Below are 25403 nucleotides of genomic sequence, written 5' to 3'. Positions count from 1 at the left end.
GGGGGAGGGGTGATAGGCTCTATACATACAGGGGAGGGGGAGGGGTGATAGTACTATACATACAGGGGAGGGGGAGGGGTGATAGTACTATACATACAGGGAAGGGGGAGGGGTGATAGGCTCTATACATACAGGGAAGGGAGAGGGGTGATAGTACTATACATACAGGGAAGGGGGAGGGGTGATAGTACTATACATACAGGGAAGGGGGAGGGGTGATAGGCTCTATACATACAGGGAAGGGGAAAGGGTGATAGTACTATACATACAGGGAAGGGGGAGGGGTGATAGTACTATACATACAGGGAAGGGGGAGGGGTGATAGTACTATACATACAGGAAGGGGGAGGGGTGATAGTACTATACATACAGGGAAGGGGGAGTGGTGATAGTACTATACATACAGGGGAGGGGGAGGGGTGATAGTACTATACATACAGGGAAGGGTGATAGTACTATACATACAGGGAAGGGGGAGGGGTGATAGTACTATACATACAGGGAAGGGGGAGGGGTGATAGTACTATACATACAGGGGAGGGGGAGGGGTGATAGTACTATACATACAGGGAAGGGGGAGGGGTGATAGTACTATACATACAGGGAAGGGGGAGGGGTGATAGTACTATACATACAGGGAAGGGGGAGGGGTGATAGTACTATACATACAGGAAGGGGGAGGGGTGATAGTACTATACATACAGGGAAGGGGGAGGGGTGATAGTACTATACATACAGGGGAGGGGGAGGGGTGATAGTACTATACATACAGGGAAGGGGGAGGGGTGATAGTACTATACATACAGGGAAGGGGGAGGGGTGATAGTACTATACATACAGGGAAGGGGGAGGGTTGATAGTACTATACATACAGGGGAGGGGGAGGGGTGATAGTACTATACATACAGGGAAGGGGGAGGGGTGATAGGTTCTATACATACAGGAAGGGGGAAGGGTGATAGTACTATACATACAGGGAAGGGGGAGGGGTGATAGTACTATACATACAGGGGAGGGGGAGGGGTGATAGTGCTCTATACATACAGGGAAGGGGGAGGGGTGATAGTACTATACATACAGGGAAGGGGGAGGGGTGATAGTACTATACATACAGGGAAGGGGGAGGGGTGATAGTACTATACATACAGGGAAGGGGGAGGGGTGATAGTACTATACATACAGGGAAGGGGGAGGGGTGATAGTACTATACATACAGGGAAGGGGGAGGGGTGATAGTACTATACATACAGGGAAGGGGGAGGGGTGATAGTACTATACATACAGGGAAGGGGGAGGGGTGATAGCTTCTATACATACAGGGAAGGGGGAGGAGTGATAGGCTCTATACATACAGGGAAGGGGGAGGGGTGATAGTACTATACATACAGGGAAGGGGGAGGGGTGATAGCTTCTATACATACAGGGAAGGGGGAGGAGTGATAGGCTCTATACATACAGGGAAGGGGGAGGGGTGATAGTACTATACATACAGGAAGGGGGAAGGGTGATAGTACTATACATACAGGGAAGGGGGAGGGGTGATAGTACTATACATACAGGAGGGGGGAGGGGTGATAGTACTATACATACAGGGAAGGGGGAGGGGTGATGGGTTCTATACATACAGGGAAGGGGGAGGGGTGATGGGTTCTATACATATGTATTTATATTATTTTGGTCTAAGAACTTGTCTCTCCTGTTTTTGCTGTGACCAGATCCTGTGGTGACTGTTCCACAGATTCACAGTTCTCATGGTAAAGAAGGATTGTCGCCTCCGGAGATCGAACCTTGTCTCTCCAGGCGGAGGCAGCGCCCCCTTGTCTCTCCGGGTGGAGGCAGCGCCCCCTTGTCTCTCCAGGTGGAGGCAGCGCCCCCTTGTCTCTCCAGGTGGAGGCAGCGCCCCCTTGTCTCTCCGGGTGGAGGCAGCGCCCCCTTGTCTCTCCAGGTGGAGGCAGCGCCCCCTTGTCTCTCCAGGTGGAGGCAGCGCCCCCTTGTCTCTCTGGGTGGAGGCAGTGCCCCCTTGTCTCTCCAGGTGGAGGCAGCGCCCCCTTGTCTCTCCAGGTGGAGGCAGCGCCCCCTTGTCTCTCCGGGTGGAGGCAGCGTCCCCTTGTCTCTCTGGGTGGAGGCAGCGCCCCCTTGTATCTCCAGGTGGAGGCAGCGCCCCCTTGTCTCTCCAGGTGGAGGCAGCGCCCCCTTGTCTCTGGGTGGAGGCAGCGCCCCCTTGTCTCTGGGTGGAGGCAGCGCCCCCTTGTCTCTGGGTGGAGGCAGCGCCCCCTTGTCTCTCCAGGTGGAGGCAGCGCCCCCTTGTCTCTGGGTGGAGGCAGCGCCCCCTTGTCTCTGGGGGGAGGCAGCGCCCCCTTGTCTCTGGGTGGAGGCAGCGCCCCCTTGTCTCTCTGGGTGGAGGCAGCGCCCCCTTGTCCTTTGAGGGGTTTTACCTGGAACATCTTCCCCCCATATCTCCTGTAGGGGCCCCCGTTATATATGTAAGTACATTAATCATCTCCCCTTATCCGTCTCTTCTCCAGACTAAACACATGTAATTCTATTATCTCTCCTCATAACTAAGATGCTCCATTCCCCTTATTAGTTTAGTGGCCGTCTTTGTTCCCTCTCCAGCTCTAGAACGTCCTTTTTATGAATCGGATTCCAGAACTGGACGGTGACTCCAGATGAGGCCGCACCAAAGCTTTATAAAGCGGTAATATTATATCCCTGTCCCCAGAGTCCAGGCCGGGTATATACATGACAATATCCTGCCGGCCTTACAAGCAGCTGACTGACATTGTGCTGTTCTGTAGTCTATTATCTACAAGTACAACCAGATCCTTCTCCATCAGTGTCTCTCCCAGTGTAACCACCCCAGGACATAGGATGCTGCAGGTTATTACTCCCCCCAGGACATAGGATGCTGCAGGTTATTACTCCCCCCAGGACATGGGATGCTGCAGGTTATTACTCCCCCCAGGACATGGGATGCTGCAGGTTATTACTCCCCCCAGGACATAGGATGCTGCAGGTTATTACTCCCCCCAGGACATGGGATGCTGCAGGTTATTACTCCCCCCAGGACATAGGATGCTGCAGGTTATTACTCCCCCCAGGACATGGGATGCTGCAGGTTATTACTCCCCCCAGGACATAGGATGCTGCAGGTTATTACTCCCCCCAGGACATATGATGCTGCAGCTTATTACTCCGCCCAGGACATAGGATGCTGCAGGTTATTACTCCCCCCAGGACATAGGATGCTACAGGTTATTACTCCCCCCAGGACATAGGATGCTGCAGGTTATTACTCCCCACAGGACATAGGATGCTGCAGGTTATTACTCCCCCCAGGACATAGGATGCTGCAGGTTATTACTCCCCCCAGGACATATGATACTGCGGGTTATTAGCACCCAGGTGCATAACTTTACATTTATCCACATTGAACCTCATTTGCCAAGTGGACGCCCAAACACTCAGTGTGTCTAAGTCATCCTGTAACATCTGCACATCCTCCATAGACTGTACTGTACTACACATCCTGTAACATCTGCACATCCTCCATAGACTGTACTGTACTACACAGCCTGTAACATCTGCACATCCTCCATAGACTGGACTGTACTACACAGCCTGTAACATCTGCACATCCTCCATAGACTGGACTGTACTACAAAGCCTGTAACATCTGCACATCCTCCATAGACTGGACTGTACTACAAAGCCTGTAACATCTGCACATCCTCCATAGACTGTACTGTACTACAAAGCCTGTAACATCTGCACATCCTCCATAGACTGTACTGTACTACAAAGCTTGGTGTCATCTGCACATCCTCCATAGACTGTACTGTACTACAAAGCCTGTAACATCTGCCCATCCTCCATAGACTGTAATGTACTACACAGCCTGTAACATCTGCACATCCTCCATAGACTGTACTGTACTACACATCCTGTAACATCTGCACATCCTCCATAGACTGTACTACACAGCTTGTAACATCTGCACATCCTCCATAGACTGTACTGTACTACAAAGCCTGTAACATCTGCACAACCTCCATAGACTGTACTGTACTACAAAGCCTGTAACATCTGCACATCCTCCATAGACTGTACTACAAAGCCTGTAACATCTGCACATCCTCCATAGACTGTACTGTACTACACATCCTGTAACATCTGCACATCTTCCATAGACTGTACTGTACTACAAAGCCTGTAACATCTGCACATCCTCCATAGACTGTACTGTACTACAAAGCCTGTAACATCTGCACATCCTCCATAGACTGTACTACAAAGCCTGTAACATCTGCACATCCTCCATGGACTGTACTGTACTACAAAGCCTGTAACATCTGCACATCCTCCATAGACTGTACTGTACTACAAAGCCTGTAACATCTGCACATCCTCCATAGACTGTACTGTACTACAAAGCCTGTAACATCTGCACATCCTCCATAGACTGTACTACAAAGCCTGTAACATCTGCACATCCTCCATAGTCTGTACTGTACTACAAAGCCTGTAACATGTGCACATCCTCCATAGACTGTATTGTACTACACAGCCTGTAACATCTGCACATCCTCCATAGACTGTACTACAAAGCCTGTAACATCTGCACATCCTCCATAGACTGTACTACAAAGCCTGTAACATCTGCACATCCTCCATAGACTATACTACAAAGCCTGTAACATCTGCACATCCTCCATAGACTATACTACAAAGCCTGTAACATCTGCACATCCTCCATAGTCTGTACTATACTACAAAGCCTGTAACATATGCACATCCTCCATAGACTGTACTGTACTACAAAGCCTGTAACATCTGCACATCCTCCATAGACTGTACTGTACTACAAAGCCTGTAACATCTGCACATCCTCCATAGACTGTACTGTACTACACATCCTGTAACATCTGCACATCCTCCATAGACTGTACTGTACTACAAAGCCTGTAACATCTGCACATCCTCCATAGACTGTACTGTACTACACATCCTGTAACATCTGCACATCCTCCATAGACTGTTTTGTACTACACAGCCTGTAACATCTGCACATCCTCCATAGACTGTACTGTACTACAAAGCCTGTAACATCTGCACATCCTCCACAGACTGTACTGTACTACAAAGCCTGTAACATCTGCACATCATTCATAGACTGTACTGTACTACAAAGCCTGTAACATCTGCACATCCTCCATAGACTGTACTGTACTACAAAGCCTGTAACATCTGCACATCCTCCATAGACTGTACTACAAAGCCTGTAACATCTGCACATCCTCCATAGTCTGTACTGTACTACAAAGCCTGTAACATCTGCACATCCTCCATAGACTGTATTGTACTACACAGCCTGTAACATCTGCACATCCTCCATAGACTGTACTACAAAGCCTGTAACATCTGCACATCCTCCATAGACTGTACTGTACTACAGGGCCTGTAACATCTGCACATCCTCCATAGACTGTACTGTACTACAAAGCCTGTAACATCTGCACATCCTCAATAGAATGTACTGTACTACACATCCTGTAACATCTGCCCATCCTCCATAGACTGTACTGTATTACAAAGCCTGTAACATCTGCACAACCTCCATAGACTGTACTGTACTACACATCCTGTAACATCTGCACATCCTCCATAGACTGTACTGTACTACAAAGCTTGGTGTCATCTGCAAAGATAGAAACATTGCTGTTAATTCCATTCTCAATATCATTAATAAACAAGTTAAACAGAAGAGGGCCGAGTACTGACCCTTGGGGTACACCACTTATTACCGGGGACCATTCGGAGTAGGAATCATTGACCACCACTCTCTGGGGACGATTATTAAGCCAGTTTTCAATCCAGTTACACATTAAACTTTCCAAACCGATAGACTTTACCTTACCCATCAGACGTCCATGAGGAACTGTGTCACACGCTTTAGCAAAATCCAGGTACACGATATCCACAGCCGCCCCCCCATCCAGGTACACTATATCCACAGCCGCCGCCCATCCAGGTACACTATATCCACAGCCGCCGCCCATCCAGGTACACTATATCCACAGCCGCCGCCCATCCAGGTACACTATATCCACAGCCGCCCCCCATCCAGGTACACTATATCCACAGCCGCCCCCCCCCATCCAGGTACACGATATCCACAGCCGCCCCCCCCCCCATCCAGGTACACTATATCCACAGCCGCCCCCCCCATCCAGGTACACTATATCCACAGCCGCCCCCCATCCAGGTACACTATATCCACAGCCGCCCCCCATCCAGGTACACTATATCCACGAAAAATGAGTCCAGCTCCCGGCCAGGATTAAATGAATTGAGCTTTATTGACACCCCAGCACCGTGCACACACTGCGGCGACCCCCCCAGAAAGAAGCCTACGCGTTTCGATTGCTAACCGCAATCTTAATCATGGCTACTGACCTCTTGGAGTAGTCAAGACTTATAGTCTCAGGCTTCCAGCGCAGACGGTGCGGAGGTCACGCCCCACTGCACACGTCAGAGCGGGATACACCTGGGCTAATCAGTCAGACCCACACCGAGGTCAGATGGCTGTGTAATACTAATAACAACAAACGTGTAAAAACATGTACTACAACGCAATATACAAACCCAGTACAATAATAATAATAATAATAAATTTGTAAGTGACAGACATGTGTCTCTTGCAATTGACTAGGACTGCTGTAAGCAGGGTCAATGCTCACTATAACAACCTGAATGCAGCCTTGTCGGACATAAACTGATAAGATCAGTAGTGGAGCAGCATTTCTCGCCGCAAGTTCATACCATGCGGTATGCAGGTATCAAGACAAAACATCCAGAATGCCTCCCTGTCCCTGAGTAATGTTTGTACATCACCACCTCTGCTGGGGGTGAACACTTTTTCAATAGCAAAGATCCGGAATGATTTAGTAGATCTCTGATGTGCCTCAATGAAGTGACGTGATGCCCCGGAAAGCGTCCTGCCTCCTGGATGTTCTATATCGTGCAGATGTTCACAGGCCCGTATCTTTAATTTTCTTGTGGTGCATCCAACATAGATGATGTGGCAGTGTGTGCACAGGATAACGTACACAACATTGAAGCTATTACAGTTCATGAATGATTTGATCCTGTATGTTTTGTTCATGGTGGAGTCCTTATACTCTTTGCATGGTAACGCATGCAGGCATGTTTTACAAGGATGATGGCCACATTTGAAGAAACCCACAGTGTCCAACCATGTATGTTTGACCTGCTTGCTTCTTGGTCCGCTACCAGGCACCGAAGGCGACAGGGTGTCCCCCAAAGTCTTTGCTCTTTTGGACACCACATCTATTCCATCGGACAGAATGTCATTCAGTGCTCCATCCTCTTGTAGTATGGGCAGATATTTGCGAGCAATTTTGGCAATGGCAGAAAATTGAGAGCTGAATTTGGTTATGAGTGTGGGTCTCCTGGCTTTTTTTGTTACATTTGGGTTCATGCGCTGATCAATCAGGCTATTTCTATCTCTCACATCCACTTTTTTGCACGCCCTCTGTATCATCCAATTGCTGTATCCCCTTTCAGACAGTCTTTGGATACAGATGTTTTTTTCCAATCGGTAGCTATGCTGTTGGTCACAGTTTCTTTTCATGCGTAGGAGTTCACCCACTGGGATGGACTTGATGGTGTGTTGGGGGTGGTGACTGGTGGCATGCAATGTAGTATTGCCTGAAATTGCTTTTCTGTAATTCCTCGTATGTACTGTTTGTCCTACAATGCCTTCCAATGTTAGGTCTAAGAATGTCATGGTCTTGAAATCTGAGTGTACAGTAAACTGGAGATTAAAAGAGTTATTGTTAATGTATTGTATGAAAGTGTTCAAGTCGGCCGTCTCTCCGCTCCATACGATGAGGAGGTCATCTATGTACCTCCCGTACCATCGTATGGAGCGGAGAAAGGGATTGGACTCAGAGTATACATAATGATGTTCCCAAAAGGACATGGTGAGATTAGCGAGTGAAGGTGAGTATTTCGCGCCCATAGAGACTCCACTGATTTGTAAATAATAGCTGTTTTGGCAGAGGAAAAAATTATGGGTCATAAGAAACCATGTGACAGATTTTACAAAGGAGATGAAATCCTGGTCATAATTGCTGTGTGTCTGCAAATGAAATTCTAGAGCTTGCATGGCAATGGTGTGGGGTATACAGGTGTACAGGGAGACAACATCTAAGCTCACCCATCTGTATTGAGATTCCCACTGGAAATGTTGTAATGATGATAGTACGTTCCTGGTATCCTTAAGATACCCTGGGGCAGTTTGTACTAAAGGTTGTAGCACACCATCGAGCCAGGCACACAAGCGTTCACACAATGACTGGCGGCCAGAGACAATGGGCCGCATGGGGGGAGGTACTTCACCCTTATGTGTCTTGGGTAGACCGTATAGAATTGGTGTGACAGGCTGTTCAGGACACAGATACTCACATTCTCTCTCAGTCAGTATGCCTAGTGATTGACCTTCACTTAGTATGTGTTTTAACTCCTGGCTGTATGTATGAGTTGGGTTACCTGATAATTTGTGGTACACAGTGGTGTCAGATAAGAGTTTAGACATTTGGGAATTGTACAAGCAGGCATCCATTACTACCACCAGTCCACCCTTGTCTGAGTTTTTTATGACAATTCCTTCCAAGTTTGTGAGTTCTTCCAATGCCCGTTTTTGTTCACTAGTAAGATTGGGTCTATGGTGAGCTGTAGATGACTGTTCAGACAGAGCTTTCAAGTCACGGAAAACACAGCTTTGGTATACATCCATCTGCGGAATGCGTGACTGTACCGGATAGTAGGACGGATTAGTGATGCGACAAGTATTGGTCCTGGAAAGTTTTTCCGATGGATCATCAGACATGTTCTGGAGCTCAATAAGGTGTTTCAGGGAAAGTTGTTCATCAAAGTTTAAGTTGTTATACACATTGGTCGGCAACTGGGTGTGTTGCAATTGATCTGGATCATCCTCCTTGTGGAAGTGTTTTTTGATGACCAGATCCCTGACAAATTTATTTATGTCCTTGATGGTCGAGAAAAGATCAAAGTTGCAGACTGGTGCAAAACTGAGACCCAATGAGAGCACTTCCTCCTGGGCTTTGGTGAGGACTTGTGAGGATAGATTTAGCACACTACCTTTGGATCTTTCAGTCGATGTCTCGTGCTCTGGCTGGGGGTGCCATCCGGATTTATGATGTGTTCTTCCGCCTCTGCGGCGATTGCGTTTTTTGACGGTTTTTTAGTTTTTTTATAATACGTGGCACCTGCAGTAGAAGTAGCCGAGCTCGAGTCAGACCCAGTCATCTCATCGGTAGTTTCATTTTTCGTGGAGCTGAACGTGACACGGTTTTTTTTGCCTTTTTTGTCTTTCCTTCCGCCTCTTTTATTTTTGTTTTTTAGGATTGACTTGGGAGTGGTGAACATGGAGTCCCACCGCCCCCATTCATACACCTGATCCTGGCGGTAGTCAAAAAGGTCTCGCTGAAACTTCATTTTTTTCCACTTTGCTATGTTATTTTCTAATTCCTCTATGCATCTATTGGTGTCTGCTAGTAAGACATCGTATTCAGCCAGTTTGTTGAAGGCTGTCAAGGATTCTTTTATTTGTGCAACCTCTATTTTCACTTCATCATGTTTCTCTTTCTCATATTTGACTATGAGACTCATGAGATCTAGGGAGCACTTCGTTAATAATTCATTCCACTCTTTAACAAACTGGTCAGAGAACACAACTGTTGGAATTTTCTTAAGCCGTAAACCCCTAGGTATCATAGCTTTAGATATGTAATTTTGGAGGGTGGTATAGTCCCACCATATCTAAAGCTATGATACCTAGGGGTTTACGGCTTAAGAAAATTCCAACAGTTGTGTTCTCTGACCAGTTTGTTAAAGAGTGGAATGAATTATTAACGAAGTGCTCCCTAGATCTCATGAGTCTCATAGTCAAATATGAGAAAGAGAAACATGATGAAGTGAAAATAGAGGTTGCACAAATAAAAGAATCCTTGACAGCCTTCAACAAACTGGCTGAATACGATGTCTTACTAGCAGACACCAATAGATGCATAGAGGAATTAGAAAATAACATAGCAAAGTGGAAAAAAATGAAGTTTCAGCGAGACCTTTTTGACTACCGCCAGGATCAGGTGTATGAATGGGGGCGGTGGGACTCCATGTTCACCACTCCCAAGTCAATCCTAAAAAACAAAAATAAAAGAGGCGGAAGGAAAGACAAAAAAGGCAAAAAAAACCGTGTCACGTTCAGCTCCACGGAAAATGAAACTACCGATGAGATGACTGGGTCTGACTCGAGCTCGGCTACTTCTACTGCAGGTGCCACGTATTACAAAAAAACTAAAAAACCGTCAAAAAACGCAATCGCCGCAGAGGCGGAAGAAAACATCATAAATCCGGATGGCACCCCCAGCCAGAGCACGAGACATCGACTGAAAGATCCAAAGGTAGTGTGCTAAATCTATCCTCACAAGTCCTCACCAAAGCCCAGGAGGAAGTGCTCTCATTGGGTCTTAGTTTTGCACCAGTCTGCAACTTTGATCTTTTCTCGACCATCAAGGACATAAATAAATTTGTCAGGGATCTGGTCATCAAAAAACACTTCCACAAGGAGGATGATCCAGATCAATTGCAACACACCCAGTTGCCGACCAATGTGTATAACAACTTAAACTTTGATGAACAACTTTCCCTGAAACACCTTATTGAGCTCCAGAACATGTCTGATGATCCATCGGAAAAACTTTCCAGGACCAATACTTGTCGCATCACTAATCCGTCCTACTATCCGGTACAGTCACGCATTCCGCAGATGGATGTATACCAAAGCTGTGTTTTCCGTGACTTGAAAGCTCTGTCTGAACAGCCATCTATAGCTCACCATAGACCCAATCTTACTAGTGAACAAAAACGGGCATTGGAAGAACTCACAAACTTGGAAGGAATTGTCATAAAAAACTCAGACAAGGGTGGACTGGTGGTAGTAATGGATGCCTGCTTGTACAATTCCCAAATGTCTAAACTCTTATCTGACACCACTGTGTACCACAAATTATCAGGTAACCCAACTCATACATACAGCCAGGAGTTAAAACACATACTAAGTGAAGGTCAATCACTAGGCATACTGACTGAGAGAGAATGTGAGTATCTGTGTCCTGAACAGCCTGTCACACCAATTCTATACGGTCTACCCAAGACACACAAGGGTGAAGTACCTCCCCCCATGCGGCCCATTGTCTCTGGCCGCCAGTCATTGTGTGAACGCTTGTGTGCCTGGCTCGATGGTGTGCTACAACCTTTAGTACAAACTGCCCCAGGGTATCTTAAGGATACCAGGAACGTACTATCATCATTACAACATTTCCAGTGGGAATCTCAATACAGATGGGTGAGCTTAGATGTTGTCTCCCTGTACACCTGTATACCCCACACCATTGCCATGCAAGCTCTAGAATTTCATTTGCAGACACACAGCAATTATGACCAGGATTTCATCTCCTTTGTAAAATCTGTCACATGGTTTCTTATGACCCATAATTTTTTCCTCTGCCAAAACAGCTATTATTTACAAATCAGTGGAGTCTCTATGGGCGCGAAATACTCACCTTCACTCGCTAATCTCACCATGTCCTTTTGGGAACATCATTATGTATACTCTGAGTCCAATCCCTTTCTCCGCTCCATACGATGGTACGGGAGGTACATAGATGACCTCCTCATCGTATGGAGCGGAGAGACGGTCGACTTGAACACTTTCATACAATACATTAACAATAACTCTTTTAATCTCCAGTTTACTGTACACTCAGATTTCAAGACCATGACATTCTTAGACCTAACATTGGAAGGCATTGTAGGACAAACAGTACATACGAGGAATTACAGAAAAGCAATTTCAGGCAATACTACATTGCATGCCACCAGTCACCACCCCCAACACACCATCAAGTCCATCCCAGTGGGTGAACTCCTACGCATGAAAAGAAACTGTGACCAACAGCATAGCTACCGATTGGAAAAAAACATCTGTATCCAAAGACTGTCTGAAAGGGGATACAGCAATTGGATGATACAGAGGGCGTGCAAAAAAGTGGATGTGAGAGATAGAAATAGCCTGATTGATCAGCGCATGAACCCAAATGTAACAAAAAAAGCTAGGAGACCCACACTTATAACCAAATTCAGCTCTCAATTTTCTGCCATTGCCAAAATTGCTCGCAAATATCTGCCCATACTACAAGAGGATGGAGCACTGAATGACATTCTGTCCGATGGAATAGATGTGGTGTCCAAAAGAGCAAAGACTTTGGGGGACACCCTGTCGCCTTCGGTGCCTGGTAGCGGACCAAGAAGCAAGCAGGTCAAACATACATGGTTGGACACTGTGGGTTTCTTCAAATGTGGCCATCATCCTTGTAAAACATGCCTGCATGCGTTACCATGCAAAGAGTATAAGGACTCCACCATGAACAAAACATACAGGATCAAATCATTCATGAACTGTAATAGCTTCAATGTTGTGTACGTTATCCTGTGCACACACTGCCACATCATCTATGTTGGATGCACCACAAGAAAATTAAAGATACGGGCCTGTGAACATCTGCACGATATAGAACATCCAGGAGGCAGGACGCTTTCCGGGGCATCACGTCACTTCATTGAGGCACATCAGAGATCTACTAAATCATTCCGGATCTTTGCTATTGAAAAAGTGTTCACCCCCAGCAGAGGTGGTGATGTACAAACATTACTCAGGGACAGGGAGGCATTCTGGATGTTTTGTCTTGATACCTGCATACCGCATGGTATGAACTTGCGGCGAGAAATGCTGCTCCACTACTGATCTTATCAGTTTATGTCCGACAAGGCTGCATTCAGGTTGTTATAGTGAGCATTGACCCTGCTTACAGCAGTCCTAGTCAATTGCAAGAGACACATGTCTGTCACTTACAAATTTATTATTATTATTATTATTGTACTGGGTTTGTATATTGCGTTGTAGTACATGTTTTTACACGTTTGTTGTTATTAGTATTACACAGCCATCTGACCTCGGTGTGGGTCTGACTGATTAGCCCAGGTGTATCCCGCTCTGACGTGTGCAGTGGGGCGTGACCTCCGCACCGTCTGCGCTGGAAGCCTGAGACTATAAGTCTTGACTACTCCAAGAGGTCAGTAGCCATGATTAAGATTGCGGTTAGCAATCGAAACGCGTAGGCTTCTTTCTGGGGGGGTCGCCGCAGTGTGTGCACGGTGCTGGGGTGTCAATAAAGCTCAATTCATTTAATCCTGGCCGGGAGCTGGACTCATTTTTCCTGTTCATTACACAAAGACGCACTGGTTGAAGTGGGAGTCCGAGCAGTGAGGCCACAGGAACGGCGGTAAGCTGGCATTTACTTTTCTACTATACACTATATCCACAGCCGCCCCCCCCCCATTCAGGTACACGATATCCACAGCCGCCCCCCCCCCCATCCAGGTACACTATATCCACAGCCGCCCCCCATCCAGGTACACGATATCCACAGCCGCCCCCCATCCAGGTACACGATATCCACAGCCGCCCCCCATCCAGGTACACGATATCCACAGCCGCCCCCCATCCAGGTACACGATATCCACAGCCGCCCCCCATCCAGGTACACGATATCCACAGCCGCTCCTATCCAGGTACACGATATCCACAGCCGCTCCTATCCAGGTACACGATATCCACAGCCGCCCCCCCCCCCCCTATCCAGGTACACTATATCCACAGCCGCTCCTATCCAGGTACACGATATCCACAGCCGCTCCTATCCAGGTACACGATATCCACAGCCGCCCCCCCCCCATCCAGGTACACGATATCCACAGCCGCTCCCCCCCCATCCAGGTACACTATATCCACAGCCGCTCCTATCCAGGTACACTATATCCACAGCCGCCCCCCATCCAGGTACACGATATCCACAGCCGCCCCCCATCCAGGTACACGATATCCACAGCCGCCCCCCATCCAGGTACACGATATCCACAGCCGCTCCTATCCAGGTACACGATATCCACAGCCGCCCCCCCCCCATCCAGGTACACGATAACCACAGCCGCCCCCCCCCCCCCATCCAGGTACACTATATCCACAGCCGCTCCTATCCAGGTACACGATATCCACAGCCGCTCCTATCCAGGTACACGATATCCACAGCCGCCCCCCCCCCATCCAGGTACACGATATCCACAGCCGCTCCCCCCCCATCCAGGTACACTATATCCACAGCCGCTCCTATCCAGGTACACTATATCCACAGCCGCCCCCCCCATCCAGGTACACTATATCCACAGCCGCCCCCCCCCCATCCAGGTACACTATATCCACAGCCGCCCCCCCCCCCATCCAGGTACACTATATCCACAGCCGCTCCTATCCAGGTACACTATATCCACAGCCGCCCCCCCCATCCAGGTACACTATATCCACAGCCGCCCCCCCCCCATCCAGGTACACGATATCCACAGCCGCCCCCCCCCCCCCCCATCCAGGTACATGATATCCACAGCCGCCCCCCCCCCCATCCAGGTACATGATATCCACAGCCGCGCCCCCATCCAGGTACACGATATCCACAGCCGCCCCCCCCATCCAGGCTTCTACTTACCTCTTCATAGAAACATAATAGGTTGGTTTGACAGCTTCTGTCCTTAGTAAAACCCTGCTGGTTATCACTTATAATAGGTTGGCATTCCCCATACTCCTCTATTATAAGTGAGTACTCCCCTTACTCCTCTATTATACGGGGGGATTCCCCATACTCCTCTATTATACGGGGGGATTCCCCATACTCCTCTATTATACGGGGGGATTCCCCATACTCCTCTATTATACTGGGGGGATTCCCCATACTCCTCTATTATACTGGGGGGATTCCCCATACTCCTCTATTATACGGGGGGATTCCCCATACTCCTCTATTATACGGGGGGATTCCCCATACTCCTCTATTATACGGGGGGATTCCCCATACTCCTCTATTATAGGGGGGATTCTCCATACTCTATTATACTGGGGGGATTCCCCATACTACTCTATTATACTGGGGGGATTCCCCATACTCCTCTATTATACTGGGGGGATTCCCCATACTCCTCTATTATACTGGGGGGATTCCCCATACTCCTCTATTATACGGGGGGATTCCCCATACTCCTCTATTATACGGGGGGATTCCCCATACTCCTCTATTATACGGGGGGATTCCCCATACTCCTCTATTATAGGTGACTGTACCATAAATATAATATTTTCTACCAGTTCATGTCTGCACCTGAAATGAGGAGTATGTTGGAGATGCAGAAGAGATGGGGGTGACAAGACTGAATCAGAGGAATTGCAGGGTATACTGTCTGTGCAGCCATACCAGGAGGGGCATGTATAGTGGGGGGCCCTATGTGGGGACAGGACAGAGATGAGGAAGGTCAGAAAGGGAGGAAATATAAAAGCTGATGTCTCCAATCAGAGAGAACCTCCCCTGTGACTGGAGATACTTGGATACGGTTTTAGGCCGTGTTCACACAGCGTACAACCCAGTCATGTCACAGAACGGCCGGTGTCAGTGAAGATCATCCCGGACAGTACTGCAGTAGCGGTTTGGATGATCTTCATCCCGCATCCCAAATCACATATCACACAATGGAGCCGGAGCCGCACTCTTCATTGTCTGACCTGCCAGGCTTGAGCGGCCGTTATTCAATGAATTGTGGCCACACAAACCTGACATGTCCGTTTTTGCTGCGGCTGCAAAGGGATCCCAGCTGAAGCGTATACTATGTGTATGTATATATGTACTATGTGTATACTATGTGTATGTATATATGTACTATGTGTATACTATGTGTATGTATATATGTACTATGTGTATACTATGTGTATGTATATATGTACTATGTGTATACTATGTGTATGTATATATGTACTATGTGTATACTATGTGTATGTATATATGTACTATGTGTATACTATGTGTATGTATATATGTACTATGTGTATACTATGTGTATGTATATATGTACTATGTGTATACTATGTGTGTGTATATATGTACTATGTGTATACTATGTGTATGTATATATGTACTATGTGTATACTATGTGTATGTATATATGTACTATGTGTATACTATGTGTGTGTATATATGTACTATGTGTATACTATGTGTATGTATATATATGTACTATGTGTATACTATGTGTATGTATATATGTACTATGTGTATGTATATATGTACTATGTGTATGTATATGTGTACTATGTGTATACTATGTGTATGTATATATGTACTATGTGTATACTATGTGTATGTATATATGTACTATGTGTATGTATATATGTACTATGTGTATACTATGTGTATGTATATATGTACTATGTGTGTACTATGTGTATGTATATATGTACTATGTGTATACTATGTGTATGTATATATGTACTATGTGTATGTATATATGTACTATGTGTGTACTATGTGTATGTATATATGTACTATGTGTGTACTATGTGTATGTATATATGTACTATGTGTGTACTATGTGTATGTATATATGTACTATGTGTATACTATGTGTATGTATATATGTACTATGTGTATGTATATATGTACTATGTGTGTACTATGTGTATGTATGTATATATGTACTATGTGTGTACTATGTGTATGTATATATGTACTATGTGTGTACTATGTGTATGTATATATGTACTATGTGTATGTATGTATGTATACTATGTGTGTGTATATATGTACTATGTGTATACTATGTGTGTGTATATATGTACTATGTGTATACTATGTGTATGTATATATGTACTGTGTATACTATGTGTATGTATATATATGTACTATGTGTGTACTATGTGTATGTATATATGTACTATGTGTGTACTATATGTATGTATATATATGTACTATGTGTATACTATATGTATGTATATATATGTACTATGTGTGTGTATATATGTACTATGTATACAATGTGTATGTATATATGTACTGTGTATACTATGTGTATGTATATATGTACTGTGTATACTATGTGTATGTATATATGTACTGTGTATACTATGTGTATGTATATATGTACTGTGTATACTATGTGTATGTATATATGTACTGTGTATACTATGTGTATGTATATATGTACTGTGTATACTATGTGTATGTATATATGTACTGTGTGTATACTATGTGTATGTATATATATGTACCATGTGTATGTATATATGTACTATGTGTGTACCATGTGTATGTATATATATGTACTATGTGTGTACTATGTGTATGTATATATATATGTATTATGTGTATACTATGTGTATGTGTATATATATGTACTATGTGTATACTATGTGTATGTATATATATGTACTATGTGTATACTATGTATATGTATATATATGTACTATGTGTATACTATGTATATATGTACTGTGTATACTATGTGTATGTATATATATGTACTATGTGTATACTATGTGTATGTATATATGTACTATGTGTATACTATGTGTATGTGTATATATGTACTATGTGTATATATGTACTATGTGTATATATGTACTATGTGTATGTATATATATGTACTATGTGTATACTATGTGTATGTATATATGTACTATGTGTATACTATGTGTATGTGTATATATGTACTATGTGTATATATGTACTATGTGTATATATGTACTATGTGTATATATGTACTATGTGTATATATGTACTATGTGTATGTATATATATGTACTATGTGTGTACTATGTGTATGTATATATGTACTATGTGTGTGTATGTATACTATGTGTATACTATGTGTATGTATGTATACTATGTGTATACTATGTGTGTGTATGTATACTATGTGTATGTATATATGTACTATGTGTATGTATATATGTACTATGTGTATACTATGTGTATGTATATATGTACTATGTGTATACTATGTGTGTGTATATATGTACTATGTGTATGTATATATGTACTATGTGTATACTATGTGTATGTATATATGTACTATGTGTATACTATGTGTATGTATATATGTACTATGTGTATACTATGTGTGTGTATATATGTACTATGTGTATACTATGTGTATGTATATATGTACTATGTGTATGTATGTATACTATGTGTATACACTCCAGACAGGATTCCCTGAGACTGCAGTGCAATGTAAGTTTAGTATTAATTATGGTCATTGCAACAACGGCCGTGATAATACTAAACTCAAGTTGTATTACCATGGCCCTAGTTGTATGAGCTCCAGTGTAGATTACTACACTATGGCAGTTGTGCGAGCATGATGATGGTGGTAGTAGTTTGCTTATAGGGGTCTATGTGGTAGTTATATGTGGTCATGATGCAGAAGAATGCTTTGGCCCCTGTATAGTGTGAGATATATATATATATATATATATATATATATATATATATATATATATATATATACTGTGTATATAGATGGGGTAGGGCTTATATATGGACGGGCACAGGTTTTATCATATTCCGGGACAGGGAACAGTCACGCTCTAAAAGTTCTAGAACTATTGTGGGAAACCCCCCTGTGCCCCTGATCATTTTATGTATTCTGGCAAAACCTTTTATATTGTGCCCTAGTGACGTCCTATTTACACAAGACAATTATAGGAAATTAATCCTCCTCTACTCCTGTACGGTGCCAGCCAGCCCTCCTGTACGGTGCCAGCCAGCCCTCCTGTACGGTGCCAGCCAGCCCTCCTGTACGGTGCCAGCCAACCCTCCTGTACGGTGCTAGCCAGCCCTCCTGTACGGTGCCAGCCAACCCTCCTGTACGGTGCCAGCCAACCCTCCTGTACGGTGCCAGCCGGCCCTCCTGTACGGTGCCAGCCAACCCTTCTGTACGGTGCCAGCCAGCCCTCCTGTACGGTGCCAGCCAGCCCTCCTGTACGGTGCCAGCCAACCCTCCTGTACGGTGCCAGCCAACCCTCCTGTACGGTGCCAGCCGGCCCTCCTGTACGGTGCCAGCCGGCCCTCCTGTACGGTGCCAGCCGGCCCTCCTGTACGGTGCCAGCCAGCCCTCCTGTACGGTGCCAGCCAACCCTCCTGTACGGTGCCAGCCAACCCTTCTGTACGGTGCCAGCCGGCCCTCCTGTACGGTGCCAGCCGGCCCTCCTGTACGGTGCCAGCCAACCCTCCTGTACGGTGCCAGCCAACCCTCCTGTACGGTGCCAGCCAACCCTCCTGTACGGTGCCAGCCGGCCCTCCTGTACGGTGCCAGCCGGCCCTCCTGTACGGTGCCAGCCAACCCTCCTGTACGGTGCTAGCCAGCCCTCCTGTACGGTGCCAGCCAACCCTCCTGTACGGTGCCAGCCGGCCCTCCTGTACGGTGCCAGCCAACCCTCCTGTACGGTGCCAGCCGGCCCTCCTGTACGGTGCCAGCCAACCCTCCTGTACGGTGCCAGCCAACCCTTCTGTACGGTGCCAGCCAACCCTCCTGTACCCTAATCATCATCTATCTTTGGTGAGAATGATGGTTGGCGATAGCTGCCATAGTGTTCTGTGTCCATTGGGAATGATCTGTCCCGCAAAGTCCTTAACTATTTCTGCCCTTTACCTCCCGCATTGTCTGGTATATATAGTATATATTATCTGGTGTATATATTGTATCTGGTATATAGTATCTGGTGTATATATAGTATATAGTGTGTATATAGTATCTGGTATGTATAGTATACAGTATCTGGTGTATATAGCATCTGGTGTATATATAGTATCTGGTGTATATATAGTATATAGTATCTGGTGTATATATAGTATATAGTGTGTATATAGTATCTGGTATGTATAGTATACAGTATCTGGTGTATATAGCATCTGGTGTATACAGTATCTGGTGTATATATAGTATATAGTATCTGGTGTATATATAGTATATAGTATCTGGTGTATATATAGTATATAGTGTGTATATAGTATCTGGTATGTATAGTATACAGTATCTGGTGTATATAGCATCTGGTGTATACAGTATCTGGAGTTTATAGCATCTGGTGTATACAGTATCTGGTATGTATAGCATCTGGAGTATACAGTATCTGGTGTATATAGCATCTGGTGTATACAGTATCTGGTATGTATAGCATCTGGTGTATACAGTATCTGGTGTATATAGCATCTGGTGTATACAGTATCTGGTATGTATAGCATCTGGTGTATACAGTATCTGGTATGTATAGCATCTGGTGTATACAGTATCTGGTGTATATAGCATCTGGTGTATACAGTATCTGGTATGTATAGTATCTGGTGTATATAGTACATAGTATCTGGTATATTTAGTATAAGTGTGTGTACAGTTATTCTGATAGAGTATATATATATATATATATATTTATATATATACTGAGATCGTTCGGATCCTTTTCCTTTTGTCACTTCCCTTTTATTGAATATAATCACTGTGAATAGGAAGTTATAAAATATATCTTAAAAAATGTATAATTATTAAGAGAAAAAACTTTAAAGCTCTGTTTTTGGGAGGAGAATGAGGTGGAGCTGAGGGCCGCCTCTCCCTAAGCGCCTCTGATGATCGGCTATGTGGTGACTGGCTGTGTATGCTCTTTCTCGGGGAGAGGATCAGGTGCTGCCGGACATTGATAACTCCCGTGTTGGAGCAGAAACCCCGCGACCCTGTGGAGTGTTGTTGGCGTGAGGACCGGAAGGATACTGTCTGCCTGGTGAGAGGAGGGCAGCGGTGTGAGAACCAGCGGCTATTGGGCTGGAGAGGGGAGCTGATCCATGGTGGGACTAGAGCCTCGGCAAGTCAGGCGGACGGACGCCGAAGTTACGTGTGGTGCTGCGCAGGGGGCAGACGGGGCCTGCTCGGGTACCTGGGGTAAGAGAGTTGTCTGCTTCCTCCTTCATCTGTGCAGCGTATGTGGCCCAGCTGCTGCGCGGCGGTAAGATTGAATACTTGGGACACGGTGAGAGTGTGAATCCGGCTGAAGCAAGGATCGGTAAGCCAAACTGGGAGTTGTCAAAGCAGAGGGGGCATAGCGGAGTTGATCCCGTGTCTGGTGAGAGGAGCCTCGGGGGTTAACTCTGGGCCCCAGTTGGATTGTCTTGCTGTTATAAACTGATTGCATTCGGCACCCTGCGGCATTGGAAGCAGTGTGAATGAGCACCTAGTCCCAGGCCTGTATTTAGAGTTCATGCTGCCCTAGGCACCTTGCTTGCTGAGGCGCCCCCCCCGGCACTGGCTGGTTACATGCATGGTATATACCCTGGCACTTGGGTGTCGCTCTGCTTGATGCCCGCTATTCTCATCAAACAGACGTGATGGAGGAAGGAAGAAGGCCGGGGACGTCTTAGTTTGGGGGCCGCTTCTGTCCAGTGTCGGACTGGGGGACCTGGGGCCCACCAATATAGAACCAGTAAGACACGACATGCTGACCCCGCTCCTTTCCTGAATTCATCTGTATCTGTGACAAATCCCTACATTTATACAGCTCTCCGGCTATGCTGGGAGTTGTAGTCTCTGAGAGGACAACCCTGTAATAAATCCCTGTGTGCAGAGGCTCCTGGAGGCTGCAATCTGTGGGTGACAACCATCAGCCCTGAAGGTCCAGCAATACATCTGTCTACACTGTACTACAACTCCCAGCATATCCTGAGGGCTGAAGACTGTCAGTACATGCTGGGAGTTCTAGTTCCTGTAGCTGTTATAGTTGGGTCCCAGGTGCATCATACACTCAGAATTCAGAGATCTGTGGGGGCTCAGTGCAGGGAAGTGACCCCAGAACATCACTAATATGGTAGGGGGAGATGTTTTTGTTCTATCCCCTATTAGTGATGTTCTGGGGTCACTTCCCTGCACTGAGCCCCCACAGATCTATATATTCTTATATGCCACCTAGGGCCCAACTACAACAGCTGCAGGCATTATAACTCCCTGCATGTACTGACAGTCTGCAGCCCTCAGCATATGCTGGGAGTTGTAGTGCCTGCAGCTGTTGTAGTTTGATTCTAGTTTAAAAGTTTGCGCTAGTGTACTGTAGTGTACGCGGGGCTGTGTCAGTACACTACCGCAAACCATACACTGACCCATTTAGACCCCAATGGTACACAGGCTCTGCACACTATAGAAGTGTTTACAGTGCAGTTACTAATGACTCACAGGTGACGTCTTCTCCCATTGCCGTTGCTCACTTTTTGCTTTCTTCTCCATCTGGCGCAACCATCATGAAGACTTCTCTGACCACAACTCATCTGCAGGCGGGCAGCTGGGGGGGGGCTGAGGAAGGGAGGCAGCTGGGGGTGACTGGGGAAGGGAGGCAGCTGGGGGGGGGCTGAGGAAGGGAGGCAGCTGGGGGTGACTGGGGAAGGGAGGCAGCTGGGGGTGACTGGGGAAGGGAGGCAGCTGGGGGTGACTGGGGAAGGGAGGCAGCGGGGGGTGACTGGGGAAGGGAGGCAGCTGGGGGTGACTGGGGAAGGGAGGCAGCTGGGGGTGACTGGGGAAGGGAGGCAGCTGGGGGGGGCTGAGGAAAGGAGGCAGCTGGGGGTGACTGGGGAAGGGAGGCAGCTGGGGGGGGGACTGAGGAAGGGAGGCAGCTGGGGGGGGGACTGAGGAAGGGAGGCAGCTGGGGGTGACTGGGGAAGGGAGGCAGCTGGGGGGGCTGAGGAAGGGAGGCAGCTGGGGGTGACTGGGGAAGGGAGGCAGCTGAGGGGGGGGCTGAGGAAGGAAGGCAGCTGGGGGTGACAGGGGAAGGGAGCCAGCTGGGGGGGGGCTGAGGAAGGAAGGCAGCTGGGGGTGACAGGGGAAGGGAGGCAGCTGGGGGTGACTGGGGAAGGGAGGCAGCTGGGGGTGACTGGGGAAGGAGAGGCAGCTGAGGGGGGCTGAGGAAGGGAGGCAGCTGGGGTGACTGGGGAAGGGAGGCAGCTGGGGGGGCTGAGGAAGGAAGGCAGCTGGGGGGGGACTGGGGAAGGGAGGCAGCTGGGGGAGACAGGGGGGAAAAGCTGGGGTGACAGGGGGGGAGCAGCTGGGGTGACGGAAAGGGGAGCAGCTGGGGGTGGCAGGGGCAGGGCGAGAATCTGGGGAGGCAGGGGGAGCATCTGAGGGGGGCAGGGGGAGCCGCTGGGGTGGCAGGGAGAGGATGGGGGCAGCTGGGGTGGCAGGGGAGAAGCTGGGGGGACAAGGGGAGAAGAGGGAGCAACTGGGAAGCAGAGGAGCAGATGGGGGGCACAGGCAGGGGGAGCAGATGGGGGGCACAGGCAAAGGGGGCAGATGAGGGCAGGGGGGGCAGATGGGGGGCACAGGCAAAGGGCCCCCTTTGCCTGTGGGCAGGGGGGGCAGATGAGGGCAGGGGGGGCAGATGGGGGGCACAGGCAGGGGGAGCAGATTGGGGCAGGGGGAGCAGATGGGGGGCAGGGAGAGGATGGGGCAGGGGGAGCAGATGGGGGGCACAGGCAAAGGGGGCAGATGAGGGCAGGGGGGCAGATGGGGGGCACAGGCAAAGGGGGCAGATGAGGGCAGGGGGGCAGATGGGGGGCACAGGCAGGGGGAGCAGATTGGGGGCAGGGGGAGCAGATGGGGGGCACAGGCAGGGGGAGCAGATGGGGGCAGGGGGAGCAGATGGGGGGCACAGGCAAAGGGGGCAGATGAGGGCAGGGGGAGCAGATGGGGGCACAGGGGCAGAGGCAGACCGGTCAGGTCCCCCCAAAGCAGCTTCGTGGCGTCCGGGGTGAGCTCCTTCCGGCACACGCGGCTTCTATCTCAGGCCGGCAGCTCACCCGTGCAGCCCCGCGGTGCCCGAACTTCTTCCTGCTGCAGCGCTCGTGACGTCATCGCGCCGAGCAGGAAGAAGTTTGGGCACTGCGGGGCTGCAGGGGTGAGCTGCCGGCCTGAGATAGAAGCCGCGTGTGCCGGAAGGAGCTCACCCCGGATGCCCCGGGGCTGCACAACAGTGGCGGCAGCGACGGTGGCGGCAGCCTAGGCACCGGACCACGGGTGCCTAGTGGCAAATACGGCCCTGCCTAGTCCATACACTTATCTTGTGCAGCAATAAGGGGAGTTTGGTGTCTGCATGGACTATTGTTTACTTAATTTGAGGCTTACAGCTGCTCCTGGAGTATATGGAACTATACAAATACTGTCTAACTCTGCGCCCTAATGGTTTGAGTGACTGGTCTATCGCTTCCTAATCTCAAGACTTGCGCTGCCACCTGGAGTATTTGCTTTTGTACAAGTGCTCGCTAGCTACCAGCTGTGTGCACAGAGGTCTTGTTCTGTTCTGAGAGAGTCGGTACCTGCAAAAACAACTGAGATTTATATACTGCATAGACTTTATCTAAATAACTCACTGTGTGCACAGAGGTCTTGTCCTGTTCTGAGAGAGTCGGTACCTGCAACATTTCTGATTCCATTACTTTGCAGTATCTCCAGGATGAAGGGAGGAAAGAGTGCGGGGGAGATTGACAAGATGCTTTGCTCCCCAAATCTTGTTAAATCTAAGAGTGCGGGGAAAGCTGGAGATGAAAGCTTCATTGGTGCTGGAGCCGCAGGGGGTGATGGGACACAGTGCCCACCCTGGCTGGCAGAAGTGTTATCTGCAATTAAAAAATGTGACTCCTCTATCTTGGACTTCTCATCACAAGTGGGGTCTATGGGCTCAGATATGTCCCTTATGAGATCTGATTTAAACAAGATGAGGGAAAGGTTTGGTGAAGTGGAAACCCAGATAAGCTCTTCAGAGGACACTATGCAGAAGGTTCAGGGGAATGTGGCAACTCTGTTGGAAGAAAATCAATTGCTTAAAAGAAAGTTGGTAGAGTTGGAGGACCGTTCCAGAAGGAACAATATAAGAGCAGTGGGGTTCCCTGAAGGTGTAGAGGGTAAAGATGCCCGAGGATTTCTGCAGAAGTGGCTGTTACACGCGCTGGCGGTACCTGAGACAGTGTGTATAGAGCGAATACATAGAGTACCATCTAAACCCCCTTCTCCAGGAGGATTTCCAAGGCCAATATTAATGAAGATGCTGTCCTTTAGAGATAAGAAAGGCGAGAGAGAAGGAAGATTAAGTATTGATAACAATCGTATGTCACTGTACCCAGATTTTGCATATGAGGCTCAGAAAAAGAGGATGGAGTTCCTGCAGATGAAAAAAAGACTGAGACTCAAACACATTAGTATGCTCTGATCTTCCCAGCAAAGCTCAGGATTGAGTATGAGGATAAAGGCCCTATTCCACCAACAGATCTGACCCCAGATTATCTGCCAAAGATTCGAAGCCAAAGCCAGGAACAGACTATAATCAGAGAACAGGT

The 25403-nt window shown here is 47.4% G+C and overlaps 1 protein-coding gene across 1 annotated transcript in view; it reads left to right on the top strand.

Moving 5' to 3' along the window:
* The window catches only part of LOC138785109 (fibrillin-2-like), a 364563-nt gene that overhangs the window by 137594 nt on the left and 201566 nt on the right, over window positions 1-25403 (top strand). The gene's annotated exons all lie outside the window — the stretch shown is intronic.

This window comes from Dendropsophus ebraccatus, chromosome 3 (genome assembly GCF_027789765.1).
Source record: "Dendropsophus ebraccatus isolate aDenEbr1 chromosome 3, aDenEbr1.pat, whole genome shotgun sequence".
Lineage (NCBI taxonomy): Eukaryota > Metazoa > Chordata > Amphibia > Anura > Hylidae > Dendropsophus > Dendropsophus ebraccatus.
The sequence above is the reverse complement of the archived record's forward strand: the minus strand, read 5'-3'. Positions and strand labels throughout refer to the sequence as shown.